At 37.6% G+C, this 10,588-nt stretch overlaps 1 long non-coding RNA gene across 1 annotated transcript; it reads left to right on the top strand.

Moving 5' to 3' along the window:
• The first annotated feature begins 4,308 nt into the window (after window positions 1-4,308).
• On the top strand, window positions 4,309-5,583 carry LOC107837405 (uncharacterized). Its single transcript, XR_001663425.1, has 2 exons — window positions 4,309-4,408; window positions 5,349-5,583. It is a non-coding gene; the product is annotated as an uncharacterized LOC107837405 (long non-coding RNA).
• The last annotated feature ends 5,005 nt before the right edge of the window (window positions 5,584-10,588 follow it).

Genomic DNA, 10,588 nt, shown 5'->3' with positions numbered 1-10,588 from the left:
TGCCAGTTGCTGCCTTTCCTTCTTGTGGAAGAATTGTCCCCTCTCTGACCAAGTCCACTTTGATCATATGCGTAAAAACCCCTTTCGCCCACCCCAGCAGTGAAAGGAAAAATTACTGGCACACAATTGTGCCATAAAATCTCCTCCCCCTGTGATTGGCCAGGGCACTTGCAGCACAGGGTCAGGACACTTACACTCTCTTGGATTATTGAGCACCTCTTTCAGCACACCCTTGAACTGTTCAGTTTGGCTAAAACAAAGGAGCACATCACCCTTATCCTCAATATAGATTGTCAAGATCTACATTTTACATGTCTTTTCCAAATTAAAAGGTCACCACTTGTTTATATGGTCCCCATCTGTTCTGCTCTCATTCTGTCACTTTCTTACGTTCTCATTTAGCTTATCGCTGTGTTATCCATCACCTCATATGATCCCAGCTTTATGTGACGTTAATGTGTGGTTTTCTCACAAAACCTTTTAAAGCCATATATTACATTGCACCTGCATCTTTGGACACCTGCAAACAGTCTTGAAAACTATATTGGTGTAATTGCTGCAATCTCTGTGACAAAATTAATAATTTTACAGCTAATTCCTCATTAAACTTTATTACCTATTAAGGTTGACAGAAACAGAGCCACTCTTATCAACACCCACAGCAATGATTACCAGTCATCACCACACCACCGAGCACATAAAAAGGCAGTAAACTGATAGAAAGCAAACTTATTTTCTCCCCTTTGCAGAGGGGAGCCAAATATAAAGTGTGAACAGGTGACGCAAAACCAGTGTGCAGCGGATGTTTGGTGTTTATTCTTTCAGCCTATGCTACACTCGCAGAAAAACATAAATCAAGGTGCAGCTTCCCGTCAACCCGAACTACATCTGTTCTGTAAAAAAAAAAAAAAAAACCAATAAGGGCTTCAGACTGAGTAATTAGATTTGTATTAAAATGTCCAAACTGTTTAGATGTGCGCTTGTGCCACAGTCATCAGTGGTGATTTCCTGCTAGGTATTACAGGGCTGATAAGAGGCCTGTCATATACCTGGGAAAACAAACTCTCTCATGTCAAAGACAAACACACCAACACCTGCTGGACTCAACAACGAACAAAGCAGCCACAGAGTTTAAAAGTGTGTATATGTGTGTACCGGCATGCAGATGCTAAAAAATATTCAGCTACAACCAACGTTATAATCAGACAATACATTTTTTTTTAACTGACATCATGCAGATTAGTTCAGATTAATGACAAGTGGGGATTTACCTAAATAGACTGACTTGAAAAGCATCCATATGCCATGTCCAAAGAGCTGTTTGCATCTTGATGCATGCATGTGTGTTTTTCTTCTCTCCTCAAAGATCTGCCACTTATACAGCATTCTGTTTGTAGTTGGAACTTGGAAATTCTGACTCCCGGAGAAGTCAAAAATGGAAAAATCAACAAGAACACGAGAGTCTGGAAATTTTTCAAGATCTGATACGGCAGCTTTTCGCATCTGTGGAGAAAACGTGTTATTTACAAGGCAAGGTTGTAGGAGTTCATCTAAAATCACTGTTACATGCAGCACCTGCAAAATAAAATAAAAAGCAGTGTTTGCATGTGGAAAGAACATCTTAAAATTATGCTTGGAAGAGGTACAGTACATGGGACTGTGCCTATTTACCTCCCACATGAGGAAGCCAGAATAGCCTGAGAGAGACCAGGGGACAACATAGAAACCAAATGACCCCAGGCTGGATGTTGAATATAAAAGCTCAGATATCACATAAATTTAGATTCTGTGGATTAAAAGAGACGTGAACTTTTTTCACCAACATACTGAGCTGAGAGTGTGATTTATGATGATTAAACTTTTATGTTTTCACCTTTAACAAAAAAGGGCTTTTTCATTCAACTCTTACACATAAAATGAGCATCTTTTCACAAACAGATTCCAATCACAAATTGCTACTCTGAAATAAGTAGATGGGACAAAAATGGATGGTTTTCAAGGATACAGCTGAAGAATGAGGGTAAATAGACACTAAACAAGTATTTAATTATACTTCCTAAAAAAGAATTAGGGTATTAAAATAAATGGGTAAAATCTAATAATATGATTATGTGACAAACTCTAAAGCTGTATTACAGTTTTACTAGGACAATTCAAAAGCTGAAAATATAATTCAAAGCTTGAAGCTTTGAATTATATTTTCAGCTTTTATACTGCAACACAAAGTTCAAATAAAAATTAAACTGTCCTTTGCTTGGCAACAAACCTTTTGTCATTTTTTTGTGCTTCAAGTGGGGTTCAGTATCCACTAATTTGATCAGTTTAAAACGATAGTAAGTCACAAAGCTGGGAAGTCACTCGGCCCTTCTCCATTCATGTTTCCTCTTTTCAAACACAAATGAAAGCAAGTTTAACACAGTGGGCCATTTTCCTGAACCTTAAGCGGGAAAAGATCATCTTGTTGGTGGAAGGGAGAGCCGCAGAAATAAATCACTGACTTTAAACCAACAGTGTATTTTGACATCCTATTAATGATATTGGCAAACACATTTGAAGAAAAAAATAAAAATAAAAATAAAACAAAAGGGGAGATTTTTAAGATATGCGAATGCAAAGTAGTGCAATCTGTGAAGAGAAAATCAAATTCAGCATAATTTTTGCACAACTTCGACATACAAAACAAAAATTTTATGAACATATTCATTTGTGCAAAGAAAAACATAGGCAATATAAAAAAATACCGTAAGCACCCCAGTTTTACAAAGTAAAATAGAACCAAGTATCCCAGGAGATATTAGGTCAAGTGGAAAATCTTCTAAAATTCCCAACATATCCAGCACAAAAAAGCCTGTTGTTCTCCTGGTGCATGTGCCCCACTGTGGTATATTGTCCAATATCTGCTTTTTGTTTTCCATTGTTTCTATTGTCATAGCCCTGTCTTGTTCTGATTGGTCTAATGGACCGCGGGGGAATAGAAAACTTCCTTTTTGAGCCGGGGTGGTCGTCTAGGGTTTCAAGGTTCTGTTTTGGTTTAAAACGGGTTGATTAATGGCAGCCATCACAACTGAGACTTGGGGATAATGAGGAGGACAAGAGGGAGGAACAGAGGAGGAGACGGGGAAAAGGAGGAGGGCCGAGGGGGGGAGGAGAGGTGAGATTGGAGGAGTATTACTCAGCACTGTAAAAGGCTGGGAGGACAGCACAGTTAGATAAGGATTCAGGGCAGAAGCGACAGGAGGAGAGAAGATGCACTAATTAGTTCTGAACAGGAGTTGGTGAATGAGAGGAGGAGACAGACACACGTAGAGCTGCTTAACACACAAAGACACGAGGTGCGACAGGGCAGCGGAGGAGTGGCTGCAGGGAGTAGTTAAACATCTGTTGCTCTGTGGAACTCCAAGGCTGCTCTGAAGGCTCACGCTTCCAAAACACTCATTACCCAAATGGCTTCCTTTAAACAAACACATAAAGGCTTTGACAAACAGCAGGAGATCCTTCAAGAAAACAGAATTTGTCTGAATTTTACAAATGATATTTTACAAAAAAAAAAAAAAAAAAACACAGTCATTCATAATAGACCAAAGACATCTAAGCATACCATGGCTCTTCCTTTTATTTTAAATTGACATAATGCCTCCTTGCAGTTTGGAATCGCAGACAGATTGACTGTTTTGTTGTCTTCTTTACTTGGTTAGAGTCAAACACTTTTAGTGGTATTGATGCATTTATAAACTTGGAAACATTCTTTAAACTCTTACATTGCTCACAATATAAAACAATAAAGCAGAGCTGCTTTTTGTGTGCATGTTGTAGATGAAACCTTTATTGGCGGCATATGTATGGTCCAACGTGAAACAATTTTGAACAAATCTGTGCAGTACTACAGTTTTTGTTGGGCCGTAATTATGATCCAAGCCTGGGTGAGGTCGTCAAAGAGCTGTACTCCAATTATCTTAAAGCTTTGCACTCTTTCTACTGAATGGTTATTGATGCTTATTATCAATAGTGATCATCTTCTGCTTTTGTTGGATTGAGAAACAGTTTGTCTTTAGATCAGTCATCTAGCTTTTTCACTTCCTGCCTACACATTGACTTGTCATCCCAATGAATGAGCCCCACTGCTGCACATTAAAGCCTTAGGCTTTCCTTCTGTGTGCAGCCACAGTCGTGTATTAATTATGCAAATAATAGCAGACTAAGCATAAAATCATGAAATGGCTCAGTGGTCAGTGGGATGGAGTGCTCAAATAGCTTCATATTAGGTAATCTCTGTAGACCAAATAAATAGATTTATGGATGTGGTGAAACTGGACATGACGTTAGCTGGTTTGCGGGTACAGGATGCAGAGGATTGGACTAAATGAAGACAGATGGTTTGCTGTGGTGGGAAAAGACAAAAAAAGGAGAGGTAAAAAACAATAATAATTTGCAATTAATAGAAATGTAAAAGGTCAGTGTTGTACTAAATCAGGTCAAATAACTGTAAGAGTTTTAGATTAAACATCAATTCACCAAACAAGGGAATGTATTTTGGTATTTAAGTCTCCCTGTAGAGTTTTAAATTATATTCAGAATCCCCATAGCATGAGTAATATGGTGGTGTAGAGACATTTAGAAATGTTTAACAGCTGGTTACCCACAAATTTCACTAAATGATTAAAAGTTCAGATGATAAAGTTTCCAGTTCCAGTTTCCAGTTCCAGATGATAAAGTTGGTTCCATTTTAGTTACCTATTTTATTTAATGTGTCATTTAGTTTACATTTGTATTCTGTTTTGGTGTTTAGCACATTTTATGCTATTTTATCTAAGATTTCAATGACTTGTCCTCTGAAGCAAAACATCTGAGTTAGGTAGCAGTGCATAATGGGAAAACATCACACTGAATTCACGTGTCTCTGTTATTTTAAAAAATCTCAACTCGCAACAGGAGATAATTATTGTTCCTATTTAAGAAGCCTAAACTAAATACCATGACTTTAATGCAAAGTCACAAAAGCAAATCACGCAAACAAGAGAAAAATCGAAGCAGTTTAGCTAAAGCTGTGTAGGGCAACAACAAAGTATAATCAATCACGTCTAGTCATCATTAAGTTATAGAAACTGCAAACTTTTAGAAGAACTGAAAATTGCTATAGAATGTGAGATTAAAATGCCTTATAGTGTAAGGAAAATCTTCAACAAATATCTGAAACCAGTTTTATATGGTTTGCTTCTTTTGCTCCTCCTTTCTTTTCATCACATGCAAGGTTTATGACTGATGTTCCATCTTTTCAGCGTGGAGACAGTTCAATTAGCCTTGTGGTTTGTGGACCCTCCCACCAATCCATGTTTGTGTTCTTTAATCAGCTCGGCTCCACGCCTGTGTGTCCACACGCATTCGTGTCTGCGTGCCCATGCGTGTGTGAAAGCTCCACGATTTGGTGATAAAGAGAACCACATAATTCTTCAACATCGTCTTGCCTGACACAATCCCATCAGCTCACCTTTATGCTTTTTTTCCCCAATGTTGCTCAGCTGAAGCGAATTCAGTGATGAAATGAACGCCGACTGTTCAGGGAAAAAAATAAATTAAACTACAGCAGGGAAAGGCTTGTAAATTCCAAAAATGAATTGCAGTGTTTTGATATTATTGCTAAGCTGTCTTCTGTCTGTTACGGTGTTGCTATTCTATGCATGATGATATATGTTGAAAAGCAATTTGGATAAAAGTAGTTTATGCCGGTCACTCATCCATTCTTTCTGCGGTGGAGACATTCATTTTATAGTTCTGCTTTTTCGTTGGGGTTGGTGTTACACACACGTATTGTTACTTAAAGGGAGAAAAATGTTAAACAAGGTGTCCAGACTGGGGGGGATTACAATGCAAAGCAATCTTGTGCCTACTAAGTAAACAGAATCCACATGTGGAATTTAACATTAGTATAAATCAAACTGTTGTCTGAAGATCTCAACGGTTTGTTAGAATCCATTAGTGATCAAATAGCATCACGAAGACCAGGAAAGACAGCAGAAAAAATAACAATGAAGTTGTGGAGAAGTTTAAACCAGAGTAATGTTTTAAATAATATCCTGAGCCGTGGGGATCCGACAGAGCAGTGTTCAAGCAATCATCTGAAAGTAAAAGGAGCATAAAAGGACCAGGACCAAACTATCCACTAAAATGGACAGGCCAAACACAGAGAGTTTTATTCAGAAAGACAGCCAAATAATTTATAACTCTGAAAGAGGGAGTGTTGTTCTACACGTCATAAAGGAGAATATTTCAACAGGACAATTATTGGCTGTGCACTCCACAAATATTATCTTGATGAAAGAGGGGTTTTAAAAAAAAAAGGCTTTCTGCCACCAAGGATACACAGGAAATATGTGAAAGAGTGTACTCTAAAGGCAAAAACTAAAGTTTTTGGTTTGCCAGTGCAAAGTGTTGTGTGTGCTGAGAAACTAACATTTGGTCATCGAACAAAATGTATAATTTCCACAGTGAAACATGGTGGCGGCAGCATTGTGAAGCTTGTTAAGGGGGAATTGGATGGATCTGACCAGAGGGAAATCCTGGAACAAAACCAGTTAGAACGGAAACTCAAACTGTTTGTTGTAAGTGATGCAAATGTTCACATATTTGCATAATCCTATTTGTGTCCCTAATTTCCCCTTTCCCTGATACCTTTTTCCTTATTTTTACATTAAAACCTCTGTCCTGCATCTTTCTGTGTACCAACGACAGACAAATACGTTTATGTTCGTAGCCCTCACCAAAGCAACTAAGTCTTAAAAGGTCGGATTGATTTCTTTAGTTTTTTTATTTATTTATTTATTTATTTTTTATTATTTATTTATTATATAACAGACACCAGAACAACAAAGCCTTTAAATGTAACCACTTTCACTGGAGAATCAGACAATATCAGACTGGCAGACTTGTGCTAACTTGGTGAAATATAATAATGAAATTATGACGTTTAGACGTGAGAGAAAGCTGTTGCTGAGACGACTGGCAGGTTGAAGCCATTTCTGGTTAAACAAGCTCTTCAGTTGCAGGTGTTACAAGGTGTAGGTGAAACATGATACTGCATGGAGGCACGTATGGCTGGCAGTTCCCAACAGGCACCTGGCCTCTTGCTTGATGTCTGTAAATGAGCAGCTAATGATGTGTGTGGAGCTATTTGCTTATCCTTATCAGCTCCACAGCTGCTTTTGTTCACACGGCCCCTTCGTTCATTGGACTACACATCGACATGCACTTGCTCATTCAATAAGGAAATAGATAGCATTTATTTACCATTTTACTTGGGTTGCAAGTGTTAGTGTCCACACCAAGGAAAATAGCCTGTAGTTAAAGCAGTGTAGTAGTGTAGCTAAAATGAGTTAGCGTCTTTTATCACCTGCATGTATGCTCAAGACATTGTCAAAAATATATTTAAATTTAGTGGACATCTAAAATGTTTGTGTCCTCAGTGGTTAACGCATCCAGGTTGTGTTCATTTAGTCCACATTTAAATGTTTTCTTCTTTTTCTTCATGTTCTTTCTGTTGGACCTTACATTTAAGATCTTCTACAGGGATTCCCCCAAAAGTCTTGGTTTAAGGAACTCTGTTTCAGCAGTTCTTCAGTTTTCTGAAAGTTTGTTCCGCAATAGAGGGGAATAAGAACATGAATGCTGCTTCTCCATGTTTGATTCTGGGGATGCAGAGTAAACTTGAACCAGAGGATCTCAGTGGTCTGGAAGAATGATACAACAACATCAACAACAGGTATTTTATGTATTTTGGGGCCAAGAGATTCAGTGATTTACTAAACAAAAGGTAATTTTAAAGTCTGTTTTCTGAGCTTCCAGGAGCCAGTGTAAAAACTTTGGAGTCGCGGCGATGCGTTTTATTTTCCTAGTTTTAGTGAGAATGTGAGCAGCTGCATTCTGGATCAGCTGCAGCTGACTGACTTCTTAGACAGACCTTTGAAGACATTGTTGCTGCTGAAGTAGCCTGAAGCTTTTATAGCTTACACACATAGTTTGGATTCCAGTGAAATGATTTTGAACAAATACAAATAATTTACCTTGTAGAAAATATAAACTAGCATTAGCTCTTTATCTTGTAGACCTTTGTATTGTTTTCATTTTAGCTACTAGTAAATATGGCAGCGTTTCTTGCATTTTCCATAGACTGTGAATAAGTTAGTGGTCAGACGCATCTGCATATTGGGATGCTATATAAAGTGATTAGTTCTTTCTTCATTTATGTTCAGCAATCACAGATGGTGTAGCAGAAGCTTGCTCCATACCCTCGATCTGTATCTCTCCTCCTCTCTCCATTCTTGTCCATTGATGTGATAATGGCTACAAATTGATGAAGCCATTGAGTTTGCTGGTGACACGAGGGCAAGAGGGGGACACAAGCACTCCACCACCCACCAGAACTCATTATTCAGATTTCTCCCTTCCTCTGATCCCTCTTGGTAGTTTTTTTCTGACTCAGCCACAAGCAAAAGATTTATTAGCTACTTCTGTCTCAGTCTGGGAATATCTCATGCCTTTTGCTTTTACTTTTGTCTAATTCAATGTGTTGCTTGAAGAGAATACGATTGACAGTAAAATTCTTTACTTGTATGGTATTTAGTATCAAAGATATGGAAAATATGCCTCTAATGCCTTAAGCTTTAATTAAAAAGTAAGACTCTGATGTCAAAGCTACAGGCTTTTCTGAAAATACGCATTACCGTGCTTAGCAAAAATATTATTTTTCTTTGCATTTTTCACAATTTTTCACATAACCACAAACCTTTGTCTCTTTTATTGGGGTTGTATGTAACATACTAACACAAAATGTCATAATTGAGAAAGCTACGTTTCTTTATTTTTCAAAACTCTAAAGTCAGGGATAAAGTTGTAGAGGTTTAATGTAGAGTTAAGTCAATATGCCAAGCATTAAGCCTCCGACTGGGCAACGTTAAATAATCTTACAGAGATTAAACGGGTGTGTCACAACAGCAAACCTACCAATACATGACTCAACATCTAAAATGCCAGAACTGATAAGGAGAGTCACAATCAATCAAGAAGCCAAAAGCCCTCTGGAAACTCTCGAGGAACTACATTCACAGCAGAGACGAGAGAATCTGTTCTCAACAAGTCGTTATTTCCCAGGCTAATCATTTTAATTTTAGGTCTTAATTTGGGCATTAAATATGGCAAGATTTACAATACTGGATGATAAATATTTAGGGAAGTGTTTCCTCATTATCTCTTCTTCTATGTTTTTTTTTTTTTCCCTTTGAAACAGGGGATGGTGGGATTTATTTGTTCCATGATTTGTTGCTCTGCTTGAGGAATTTATGAAGCAAACAAAACAAGTTCCATGTTGGAAATGTCAAAAGGAATTTATCCTCAATAAGTCAGCTTTGCCCTTCAGGAAAATTTCCTCTTAAGACTTGGCTACCATATGTCTGAGCAACTAACATCAAAACATTTGTGCCACATTATCAACCACCAGCTCTTTTGTTATAGGACAGGGTGGTCAAACAAACATTTCAATGGTCGGAGTTAAGTTGCAAAGATGGAATGTTTTCAGCTCATCACTCCTATTTGTGTTTAACTTGCTGACGGTAAAGTTAAATTATTAACTATTAAGATGTTATGTCATTTTTGTAATTTCATGTAGGGGTTATGTCTAAATGAAACAAAGTCTTAAGAGGGTCACAAAAAGTCAAAGTTAACTTGTTATAAGTTGAAGAAGGAAGGTGGTGTTCTGGTCAGATGAGACCAAGAGAAATTGTTTTAGCCTACATGCAAAATGTACAAGAAAATACTATCCACCAACCTGACTGTGGAATCTACAAGTCAGTACATGGTGGTGGCAAAATCATGCTGTGGGAATACTTTTGTTTAGCATGGGAAGTTGGTCAAGTGTTTTCAAGCTACATACAAAGCATTTCTGGATGAAGACTTATCAAAAGCTGCAAAGAACTTCAGACAATAGATGTTGCAGACCTAAACATATAACTAGAGCTAAAATAAATGAGTTTATTGACCCACTTATGCATTAGAACTGTCTAGTTAAAGTCCAGACCTAAATCACCTGGGAATCTGTTGCAGTTAGTGTTGTTCACCAACACTCTCCATGAAATCTGACTGAATTTAAGTTTCTGTAAAAAAAAAAAAAAAGGTGTAGAAAGTCATTCTTACTGAAATTGGAGTAAAATGCCATCTTACAAAGTAATTAAATACTTAAACTATATAATTGAAAATATAAATGGGGAAGCATTATGTTTAAGGGGTTTGGAGTGTTGTTCTAACGGCACGTGCTACTTTAACTACACTTCAGAATAAACGGTGCAAAAAGTTTCAGTTTATATCGCAACATTGAAGATAAACACCACGTTTCATCTCTGCTGGATAATCAAGCCAACTACACAAGAAGATAAAGAAGAAAAGATGGAGAGACTGAAAATGGATTCCTTCAAACTAAACTTTAATGTTATTGACTCCCAGTAGCAGCATTTTAGGGCTAAACATTCAGAGAAATGCAGATGCTTTAGTGTTATGTTAGGCTAATTAGTGACTGTGCAGAATAAGCTGCACAGTCACTAATTGG

This window comes from Poecilia formosa, unplaced genomic scaffold (genome assembly GCF_000485575.1).
Source record: "Poecilia formosa unplaced genomic scaffold, Poecilia_formosa-5.1.2 Scaffold140, whole genome shotgun sequence".
Taxonomy (NCBI): Eukaryota; Metazoa; Chordata; class Actinopteri; order Cyprinodontiformes; family Poeciliidae; genus Poecilia; species Poecilia formosa.
This window is presented reverse-complemented; position numbering and strand designations above follow the sequence as displayed.